Source organism: Rhea pennata, chromosome 9 (genome assembly GCF_028389875.1).
Source record: "Rhea pennata isolate bPtePen1 chromosome 9, bPtePen1.pri, whole genome shotgun sequence".
In the NCBI taxonomy this organism is placed as follows: Eukaryota; Metazoa; Chordata; class Aves; order Rheiformes; family Rheidae; genus Rhea; species Rhea pennata.
Window position 1 is genome coordinate 30,192,362 of NC_084671.1, and position 12,305 is coordinate 30,204,666.

The window sequence follows — 12,305 nt, forward strand, 5'->3', positions numbered from 1 at the left end:
CAAGGGACCTCACAGTCACACAACAATTCTAGCCTCTCACACGCCGTTGACAAGGCAGCAGTCACAGCAGCATTGGCCACAGCCAAAGGCACCGCCCAACGACAAACAGCAGCTTGCTGTCCGACTGTTGCCTCTCAGGGCCTCACGCAGCACTCACCTCACAACTGCAAAGAGCAGCCATGCAGCCAGCACTCGCCTAGCAGGCACTGCTTCACATGCCACCTCACACCCACCACCACCACCAGACCGCAGCCTGGCACTGCCAACGAAGGCACAGAGGCACAAGGGACTTCACAATGCTACCTAGAGATCTGGCATCTCACACACTGTGCCACAAGGCAGCAGCCACAGCACCATTGGCCACAGCCAATGGCACCTCCCAATGACAAAGAGTAGCTTGCTGGCCTGACAGTGGCCTCTCAGGGCCTCACGCAGCACTCACCTCAAACTGCAAAGAGCAGCCATGCAGCCAGCACTCGCACAGCAGGCACTGCTTCACATGTCACCTCACAACCACCAACAGCAGCACCCCGCAGCCTGGCACTGCCAACGAAGGCACAGAGGCACAAGGGACTTCACAATGCTGCATACAGCTCTGGCCTCTCACACACTGTTGACAAGGCAGCAGCCACAGCAGCAATGGCCACAGAAAAAGGCACCTCCCAATGACAAACAGCAGCTGACGGTCCTGATAATGGCCTCTCAAGGCCTTAAGCAGCACTCACCTCACAACTGCAAAGTGCAACCATGCAGCCAGCACTCGCCCAGCAGGCACTGCTTCACATGTCAGCTCACAACCACCACCACCACTACATCGCATCCGGGCTCTGCCCGCTGAGGCACAGAGGCACAAGGGACTTCACAATGCTGCCTAGAGCTCTGGCCTCTCACACACTGTGCCACAAGGCAGCAGACACAGCAGCAATGGCAACAGCCAAAGGCACCGCCCAACGACAAACAGCAGCTTACTGGCCTGACAATGGCCTCTCAGAGCCTAACACAACAACTGCAAAGAGCAGTCATGCAGTCAACACTCGCCTAGCAAGCACTGCTTCACATGTCACCTCACAACCACCAACAACAGCACCCCATAGCCTGGCACTTCCCACGAAGGCACAGAGGCACAACGAACGTCACAATGCTAGCTAGAGATTTTGCCTCTCACACACTGTGCCACAAGGCAGCAGCGACAGCACCATTGGCCACAGCCAAAGGCACCTCCCAATGACAAACAGTAGCTTGCTGGCCTGACAGTGGCCTCTCAGGGCCTCACGCAACACTCACCTCACAACTGCAAAGAGCAGCCATGCAGCCACCACTCGCCTAGCAGGCACTGCTTCACATGTCACCTCACAAACACCAACAGCAGCACCCCGCAGCCTGGCACTGCCCAAGAAGGCACAGAGGCACAAGGGACCTCACAATCACACAACAATTGTATTCTCTAACACACTGTTGACAAGGCAGCAGTCACAGCAGCACTGGCCACAGAAAAAGGCACCTCCCAATGACAAACAGCAGTTTCCTGGCCTGACGATGGCCTCTCAGGGCCTTAAGCAGCACTCACCTCACAACTGCAAAGAGCAGCCATGCAGCCAGCACTCGCACAGCAGGCACTGCTTCACATGTCACCTCACAACCACCAACAGCAGCACCCCGCAGCCTGGCACTGCCAACAAAGGCACAGAGGCACAAGGGACTTCACAATGCTGCCTAGAGCTCTGGCCTCTCACACACTGTTGACAAGGCAGCAGCCACAGCAGCAATGGCCACAGAAAAAGGCACCTCCCAATGACAAACAGCAGCTTCCTGGCCTGACAATGACCTCTCAGGACCTCACGAAGCACTCACCTCACAACTGCAAAGAGCAACCATGCAGCCTGCACTCGCACAGCAGGCACTGCTTCACATGTAACCTCACAACCACCAACAGCAGCATCCCGCAGCCTGGCACTGCCCGCGAAGGCACAGAGGCACAAGGGACCTCACAATGCTGCCTAGAGCTCTGGCCTCTCACACACTGTGCCACAAGGCAGCAGACACAGTAGCAATGGTCACAGACAAAGGCACCCTCCAACGACAAACAGCAGCTTGCTGCCCGACTGTGGCCTCTCAGGGCCTCACGCAGCACTCACCTCACAACTGCAAAGAGCAGCCATGCAGCCACCACTCGCCTAGCAGGCACTGCTTCACATGCCACCTCACACCCACCACCACCACCACCAGACCGCAGCCTGGCACTGCGCGCGAAGGCACAGAGGCACAAGGGACCTCACAGTCACACAACAATTCTAGCCTCTCACACGCTGTTGACAATCCACAGTCACAGCAGCATTGGCCACAGCCAAAGGCACCTCCCAATGACAAACAGCAGCTTCCTGGCCTGACGGTGGCCTCTCAGGGCCTCACACAAAACTCACCTCACTTCTGCAAAAAGCAGTCATGCAACCAGCACTCAACTAGCAGGCACTGCTTCACATGTCACCTCACAACCACCAACAGCAGCACCCCGCAGCCTGGCACTGCCAACGAAGGCACAGAGGCACAAGGGACCTCACAATGCTGCATACAGCTCTGGCCTCTCACACACTGTTGACAAGGCAGCAGCCACAGCAGCAATGGCCACAGAAAAAGGCACCTCCCAATGACAAACAGCAGCTTCCTGGCCTGACAATGGCCTCTCAGGACCTCACGCAGCACTCACCTCACAACTGCAAAGAGCAACCAGGCAGCCAGCACTCGCCTAGCAGGCACTGCTTCACATGTCACTTCACAACCACCACCACCACTACATCGCAGCCTGGCACTGCCCGCAAAGGCATAGAGGCACAATGGACCTCACAGTCACACAACAATTCTGGCCTCTCACACACTGTGCCACAAGCCACTAGCCACAGCAGCCATGCCACCGCAAAACGCACCTCCCAATGACAAACAGCAGCTGATGGCCCTGACAATGGCCTCTCAGGGCCTCAAGCAGCACTCACCTCACAACTGCAAAGAGCAGCCATGCAGCCACCACTCGCCTAGCAGGCACTGCTTCACATGCCACCTCAGACCCCCCACCACCACCACACCGCAGCCTGGCACTGCCCGCTGAGGCACAGAGGCACAAGGGACTTCACAATGCTACCTAGAGCTCTGGCCTCTCACACACTGTGCCACAAGGCAGCAGACACAGCAGCAATGGCCACAGCAAAACGAACTTCCCAATGGCAAACAACAGCTTGTGGTCCTCACAATGGCCTCTCAGGGCCTAACGCAGCACTCACCTCAAACTGCAAAGAGCAACCATGCAGCCTGCACTCGCCTAGCAAGCACTGCTTCACATGTCACCTCACAACCACCAACAGCAGCACCCCGCAGCATGGCACTCCACGCAAAGGCACAGAGGCACAAGGGACCTCAAAATCATACAAGAATTCTGGCCTCCCACACACTGTTGACAAGGCAGCAGTAACAGCAGCAATGGCCACAGAAAAAGGCACCTCCCAATGACAAACAGCAGCTTCCTGGCCTGACAATGGCTTCTCAGAGCCTAACGCAGCAACTGCAAAGAGTAGCCATGCAGCCACCACTCGCACAGCAGGCACTGCTTCACATGTCACCTCACAACCACCAACAGCAGCACCCAGCAGCCTGGCACTCCACGCAAAGGCACAGAGGCACGAGGGACCTCAAAATCATACAAGAATTCTGGCCTCCCACACACTGTTGACAAGGCAGCAGTAACAGCAGCAATGGCCACAGAAAAAGGCACCTCCCAATGACAAACAGCAGCTTCCTGGCCTGACAATGGCTTCTCAGAGCCTAACGCAGCAACTGCAAAGAGTAGCCATGCAGCCACCACTCGCACAGCAGGCACTGCTTCACATGTCACCTCACAACCACCAACAGCAGCACCCAGCAGCCTGGCACTCCACGCAAAGGCACAGAGGCACGAGGGACCTCACAATCACACAACAATTCTAGCCTCTCACACACTGTTGACAAGGCAGCAGTCACAGCAGCATTGGCCACAGAAAAAGGCACCTCCCAATGACAAACAGCAGATTCCTGGCCCGACGGTGGCCTCTCAGGGCCTAAAGCAGCACTCACCTCACAACTGCAAAGAGCAGACACGCAGCCAGCACTCGCCTAGCAGGCACTGCTTCACATGTCACCTCACAACCACCACCACCACTACATCGCAGCCTGGCACTACGCGTGAAGGCACAGAGGCTCAAGGGACCTCACAATCATACAACAATTCTGGCCTCTCACACACTGTGCCACAAGCCACCAGCCACAGCAGCAATGGCTACAACAAAACGCACCACCCAATGACAAACAACAGCTTGTGGTCCTCACAATGGCCTCTCAGGGCCTAAAGCAGCACTCACCTCACAACTGCAAAGAGCAGCTATGCAGCCACCACTCGCCTAGCAGGCACTGCTTCACATGTCACCTCACAACCACCAACAGCAGCACCCCACAGCCTGGCACTTCCCACGAAGGCACAGAGGCACAAGGGACCTCACAATCACACAACAATTCTATCCTCTAACACACTGTTGACAAGGCAGCAGTGACAGCACCATTGGCCACAGCCAAAGGCACCTCCCAATGACAAACAGTAGCTTGCTGGCCTGACAATGGCCTCTCAGGGCCTTAAGCAGCACTCACCTCACAACTGCAAAGAGCAGCCATGCAGCCACCACTCGCCTAGCAGGCACTGCTTCACATGCCACCTCACACCCACAACCACTACCAGACCGCAGCCTGGCACTGCGCGCGAAGGCACAGAGGCACAAGGGACCTCACAGTCACACAACAATTCTAGCCTCTCACACGCTGTTGACAAGTTAGCAGTCACAGCAGCATTGGCCACAGCCAAAGGCACGTCCCAATGACAAACAGCAGCTTGCTGCCCGACTGTGGCCTCTCAGGGCCTCACGCAGCACTCACCTCACAACTGCAAAGAGCAGCCATGCAGCCAGCACTCGCACAGCAGGCACTGCTTCACATGTCACCTCACACCCACCACCACCACCAGACCACAGCCTGGCACTCCATGCAAAGGCACAGAGGCACAAGGGACCTCACAATCAGACAACAATTCTAGCCTCTCACATGCTGTTGACAATCAACAGTCACAGCAGCATTGGCCACAGCCAAAGGCACCTCTCAATGACAAACAGCAGCTTCCTGGCCTGACAATGGCCTCTCAGGACCTCACGAAGCACTCACCTCACAACTGCAAAGAGCAGCCATGCAGCCAGCACTCGCCTAGCAGGCACTGCTTCACATGTCACCTCACAAACACCACCACCACTACATCGCATCCTGGCACTGCCCGCAAAGGCACAGAGGCACAAGGGACTTCACAATGCTGCCTAGAGCTCTGGCCTCTCACACACTGTGCCACAAGACAGCAGACACAGCAGCAATGGCCGCACAAAAAGGCACCTCCCAACGACAAACAGCAGCTTCCTGGCCTGACAATGGTCTCTCAGGACCTCACGAAGCACTCACCTCACAACTGCAAAGAGCAGCCATGCAGCCAGCACTCGCCTAGCAGGCACTGCTTCACATGTCACCTCACAACCACCAACAGCAGCACCCCACAGCCTGGCACTTCCCACGAAGACACAGAGGCACAAGGGACCTCACAATCATACAACAATTCTGGCCTCTCACACACTGTGCCACAAGCCACCAGCCACAGCAGCAATGGCTACAGCGAAACGCACCTCCCAATGGCAAACAACAGCTTGTGGTCCTCACAATGGCCTCTCAGGGCCTAACGCAGCACTCACCTCAAACTGCAAAGAGCAACCATGCAGCCTGCACTCGCCTAGCAAGCACTGCTTCACATGTCACCTCACAACCACCAACAGCAGCACCCCGCAGCATGGCACTCCACGCAAAGGCACAGAGGCACAAGGGACCTCAAAATCATACAACAATTCTGGCCTCTCACACACTGTTGACAAGGCAGCAGTAACAGCAGCAATGGCCACAGAAAAAGGCACCTCCCAATGACAAACAACAGCTTCCTGGCCTGACAATGGTCTCTCAGGACCTCACGAAGCACTCACCTCACAACTGCAAAAAGCAGCCATGCAGCCAGCACTCGCCTAGCAGGCACTGCTTCACATGTCACCTCACAACCACCACCACCACTACATCGCAGCCTGGCACTGCCCACGAAGGCAGAGAGGCGCAAGGGACCTCACAATCATACAAGAATTCTAGCCTCTCACACACTGTGCCACAAGCCACCAGCCACAGCAGCCATGCCACCGCAAAACGCACCTCCAAATGACAAACACCATCTTGTGGTCCTCACAATGGCCTCTCAGGGCCTCACGCAGCACTCACCTCACAACTGCAAAGAGCAGCTATGCAGCCAGCACTCGCCTAGCAGGCACTGCTTCACATGTCACCTCACAACCACCACCACCAGACCGCAGCCTGGCACTGCCCGCGAAGGCACAGAGGCACAAGGGACTTCACAATGCTACCTAGAGCTCTGGCCTCTCACACACTGTTGACAAGGCAGCAGCCACAGCACCAATGGCCGCAGAAAAAGGCACCTCCCAATGACAAACAGTAGCTTGCTGGCCTGACAGTGGCCTCTCAGGGCCTCACGAAGCACTCACCTCACAACTACAAAAAGCAGCCATGCAGCCAGCACTCGCCTAGAAGGCACTGCTTCACATGTCACCTCACAACCACCACCACCACTACATCGCAGCCTGGCAATGCCCACGAAGGCACAGAGGCACAAGGGACCTCACAATCATACAACAATTCTGGCCTCTCACACACTCTTCCACAAGCCACCAGCCACAGCAGCAATGGCTACAGCGAAACGCACCTCCCAATGACAAACACCAGCTTGTTGTCCTCACAATGGCCTCTCAGGGCCTCACGCAGCACTCACCTCACAACTGCAAAGAGCAGCCATGCAGCCACCACTCGCCTAGCAGGCACTGCTTCACATGTCACCTCACAACCACCACCACCACCAGACCGCAGCCTGGCACTCCACGCAAAGGCACAGAGGCACAAGGGACCTCACAGTCACACAACAATTGTAGCCTCTCACACGCTGTTGACAATCAACAGTCACAGCAGCATTGGCCACAGCCAAAGGCACCTCCCAATGACAAACAGCAGCTTCCTGGCCTGACAATGGCCTCTCAGGACCTCATGAAGCACTCACCTCACAACTGCAAAGAGCAGCCATGCAGCCAGCACTCGCCTAGCAGGCACTGCTTCACATGTCACCTCACAACCACCACCACCACTACGTCGCAGCTTGGCACTGCCCGCGAAGGCACAGAGGCACAAGGGACTTCACAATGCTACCTAGAGCTCTGGCCTCTCACACACTGTGCCACAAGGCAGCAGCCACAGCACCATTGGCCACAGCCAAAGGCACCTCCCAATGACAAAGAGTAGCTTCCTGGTCTGACAGTGGCCTCTCAGGGCCTCACGCAGCACTCACCTCACAACTGCAAAGAGCAGCCATGCAGCCACCACTCGCCTAGCAGGCACTGCTTCACATGTCACCTCACAACCACCAACAGCAGCACCCCGCAGCCTGGCACTGCCCAAGAAGGCACAGAGGCACAAGGGACCTCACAATCACACAACAATTCTATCCTCTAACACACTGTTGACAAGGCAGCAGCGACAGCACCATTGGCCACAGCCAAAGGCACCTCCCAATGACAAACAGCAGCTGACGTTCCTGACCATGGCCTCTCAGGGCCTTAAGCAGCACTCACCTCAGAACTGCAAAGAGCAACCATGCAGCCAGCACTCGCCTAGCAGGCACTGCTTCACATGTCACCTCACAACCACCACCACTACATTGCAGCCTGGCACTGTGCACGAAGGCACAGAGGCACAAGGGACCTCACAATCATACAACAATTCTGGCCTCTCACACACTGTGCCACAAGCCACCAGCCACAGCAGCAATGGCTACAGCGAAACGCACCTCCCAATGACAAACAACAGCTTGTTGTCCTCACAATGGCCTCTCAGGGCCTCACGCAGCACTCACCTCACGACTGCAAAGAGCAGCCATGCAGCCAGCACTCGCCTAGCAGGCACTGCTTCACATGTCACCTCACAACCACCACCACCACTACATCGCATCCTGGCACTGCCCATGAAGGCACAGAGGCACAAGGGACCTCACAATCACACAACAATTTTAGCCTCTCACACATTGTGCCACAAGGCAGCAGACACAGCAGCAATGGCCACAGCCAAAGGCACCTCCCAATGACAAACAGCAACTTCCTGCCCTGACAGTGACGTCTCAGGACCTCACGCAGCACTCACCTCAAAACTGCAAAGAGCAGCCATGCAGCCAGCACTCACGTAGCAGGCACTGCTTCACATGCCACCTCACACCCACCACCACCACCAGACCGCAGCCTGGCATTGCCGAAGAAGGCACAGAGGCACAAGGGACCTCACAACGATACCTAGACATATGGCCTCTCACACACTGTTGACAAGGCAGCAGTCACAGCACCAATGGCCACAGCCAAAGGCACCTCCCAACGACAAATATCAGCTATCAGGCCTGACAATGGCCTCTCAGGGCCTTAAGCAGCACTCACCTCACAACCGCAAAGAGCAGCCATGCAGCCACCACTCGCCTGCAAACAAAGCCAGGTGCTAAGGCAAGAGAAGTAAGCGCCCCAGGAGGGAATCTGCCTGCGAGGGAAGCTGTGTAGCACATCCCTTGTTCCGCTCGCCACTTCCCTCACTCTTAGGCAAAGCCCATCTCAGCTGTCTTGTAGGCATGCCTCCGTGCTCAGAAGCAGCCCCGTGGCAGGCAGGACAGTGCGAGAAGTACGCTGGGCACGCAGCATACTGCTTCCCATGCTCGGGACAAACTGCGAGCAGGTGCCTCGCTTGCGCTTCTATCTGCCGAGACTTGGAGCTGGCCAGCGCGCACCTTCCCGCTGTGTGTGCTGCTGTCCGCAAACAGCCTCCAAACAAAGCAGGGCGCTTAGGCAGGAGAAGTAAGCGCCCCAGGAGGGAATCTGCCTGCGAGGGAAGCTGTGCAGCACATCCCTTGTTCCGCTCGCCGCTTGCCTCACTCTTAGGCAAAGCCCATCTCAGCTGTCTTGTAGGCATGCCTCCGTGCTCAGAAGCAGCCCCGTGGCAGGCACGACAGTGTGAGAAGTACTCTGGGCACGCAGCATGCTGCTTCCCATGCCCGGACAAACCGCGAGCAGGTGCCTCGCTTACGCTTCTATCTGCCGAGACTTGGAGCTGGCCAGCGCGCACCTTCCCGCTGTGTGTGCTGCTGTCCGCAAACAGCCTCCAAACAAAGCAGGGCACTAAGGCAAGAGAAGTAAGCGCCCCAGGAGGGAATCTGCCTGCGAGGGAAGCTGTGCAGCCCACTTCTTGTTCCGCTCGCCGCTTCCCTCACTCTTAGGCAAAGCCCATCTCAGCTGGCTTGTAGGCATGCCTCCGTGCTCAGAAGCAGCCCCGAGGAAGGCAGGACAGAGCGAGATGTCTTCTGGGCATGCAGCATGCTGCTTCCCATGCCCGGGACAAACCGCGAGCAGGTGCCTCGCTTGCGCTTCTATCTGCCGAGACTTGGAGCTGGCCAGCGCGCACCTTCCCGCTGTGTGTGCTGCTGTCCGCAAACAGCCTCCAAACAAAGCAGGGCACTAAGGCAGGAGAAGTAGGCACAGCAGGAGGGAATCTGCCTGCGAGGGTAGCTGTGCAGCCCATTTCTTGTTCCGCTCGCCACTTCCCTCACTCTTAGGCAAAGCCCATCTCAACTGGCTTGTAGGCGTGCCTCCGTGCTCAGAAGCAGCCCCGTGGCAGGCAGGACAGTGCGAGAAGTACTCTGGGCACGCAGCATGCTGCTTCCCATTCCCGGACAAACCGCAAGTAGGTGCCTCGCTTGCGCTTCTATCTGCCGAGACTTGGAGCTGGCCAGCGCGCACCTTCCCGCTGTGTGTGCTGCTGTCCGCAAACAGCCTCCAAACAAAGCAGGGCACTAAGGCAGGAGAAGTAGGCACAGCAGGAGGGAATCTGCCTGCGAGGGAAGCTGTGCAGCCCATTTCTTGTTCCGCTCGCCACTTCCCTCACTCTTAGGCAAAGCCCATCTCAACTGGCTTGTAGGCGTGCCTCCGTGCTCAGAAGCAGCCCCGTGGCAGGCAGGACAGTGCGAGAAGTACTCTGGGCACGCAGCATGCTGCTTCCCATGCCCGGGACAAACAGCGAGCAGGTGCCTCGCTTGCGCTTCAATCTGCCGAGACTTGGAGCTGGCCAGCGCGCACCTTCCCGCTGTGTGTGCTGCTGTCCGCAAACAGCCTCCAAACAAAGCAGGGCACTAAGGCAAGAGAAGTAAGCACCCCAGGAGGGAATCTGCCTGCAAGGGAAGCTGTGCAGCACATCCCTTGTTCTGCTCGCCGCATCGCTCACTCTTGGGCAAAGCACATCTCAGCTTGCTTGTAGGCATGCCTCCGTGCTCAGAAGCAGCCCCGTGGCAGGCAGGACAGAGCGAGATGTCTTCTGGGCACGCAGCATGCTGCTTCCCATGCTCGGGACAAACTGCGAGCAGGTGCCTCGCTTGCGCTTCAATCTGCCGAGAATTTTAGCTGGCCAGCGCGCACCTTCCCGCTGTGTGTGCTGCTGTCCGCAAACAGCCTCCAAACAAAGCAGGGCACTAAGGCAAGAGAAGTAAGTGCCCCAGGAGGGAATCTGCCTGCGAGGGAAGCTGTGCAGCACATCCCTTGTTCCGCTCGCCACTTCCCTCACTCTTAGGCAAAGCACATCTCAGCTGGCTTGTAGGCGTGCCTCCGTGCTCAGAAGCAGCCCCGTGGCAGGCAGGACAGAGGGAGATGTCTTCTGGGCACGCAGCATGCTGCTTCCCATGCTCGGGACAAACTGCGAGCAGGTGCCTCGCTTGCCCTTCTATCTGCCGAGACTTGGAGCTGGCCAGCGCGCACCTTCCCGCTGTGTGCGCTGCTGTCCGCAAACAGCCTCCAAACAAAGCAGGGCACTAAGGCAGGAGAAGTAAGTGCCCCAGGAGGGAATCTGCCTGCGAGGGAAGCTGTGCAGCACATCCCTTGTTCCGCTCGCCACTTCCCTCACTCTTAGGCAAAGCCCATCTCAACTGGCTTGTAGGCGTGCCTCCGTGCTCAGAAGCAGCCCCGAGGAAGGCAGGACAGAGCGAGATGTCTTCTGGGCACGCAGCATGCTGCTTCCCATGCTCGGGACAAACTGCGAGCAGGTGCCTGGCTTGCGCTTCAATCTGCCGAGAATTTTAGCTGGCCAGCGCGCACCTTCCCGCTGTGTGTGCTGCTGTCCGCAAACAGCCTCCAAACAAAGCAGGGCGCTTAGGCAGGAGAAGTAAGTGCCCCAGGAGGGAATCTGCCTGCGAGGGAAGCTGTGCAGCACATCCCTTGTTCTGCTCGCCGCATCGCTCACTCTTGGGCAAAGCACATCTCAGCTTGCTTGTAGGCATGCCTCCGTGCTCAGAAGCAGCCCCGTGGCAGGCAGGACAGAGCGAGATGTCTTCTGGGCACGCAGCATGCTGCTTCCCATGCTCGGGACAAACTGCGAGCAGGTGCCTCGCTTGCGCTTCAATCTGCCGAGAATTTTAGCTGGCCAGCGCGCACCTTCCCGCTGTGTGTGCTGCTGTCCGCAAACAGCCTCCAAACAAAGCAGGGCACTAAGGCAAGAGAAGTAAGTGCCCCAGGAGGGAATCTGCCTGCGAGGGAAGCTGTGCAGCACATCCCTTGTTCCGCTCGCCACTTCCCTCACTCTTAGGCAAAGCACATCTCAGCTGGCTTGTAGGCGTGCCTCCGTGCTCAGAAGCAGCCCCGAGGAAGGCAGGACAGTGCGGGATGTCTTCTGGGCACGCAGCATGCTGCTTCCCATGCCCGGGACAAACTGCGAGCAGGTGCCTCGCTTGCGCTTCTATCTGCCGAGACTTGGAGCTGGCCAGCGCGCACCTTCCCGCTGTGTGTGCTGCTGTCCGCAAACAGCCTCCAAACAAAGCAGGGCGCTTAGGCAGGAGAAGTAAGCGCCCCAGGAGGGAATCTGCCTGCGAGGGAAGCTGTGCAGCACATCCCTTGTTCCGCTCGCCGCTTGCCTCACTCTTAGGCAAAGCCCATCTCAGCTGTCTTGTAGGCATGCCTCCGTGCTCAGAAGCAGCCCCGTGGCAGGCACGACAGTGTGAGAAGTACTCTGGGCACGCAGCATGCTGCTTCCCATGCCCGGACAAACCGCGAGCAGGTGCCTCGCTTACGCTTCTATCTGCCGAGACT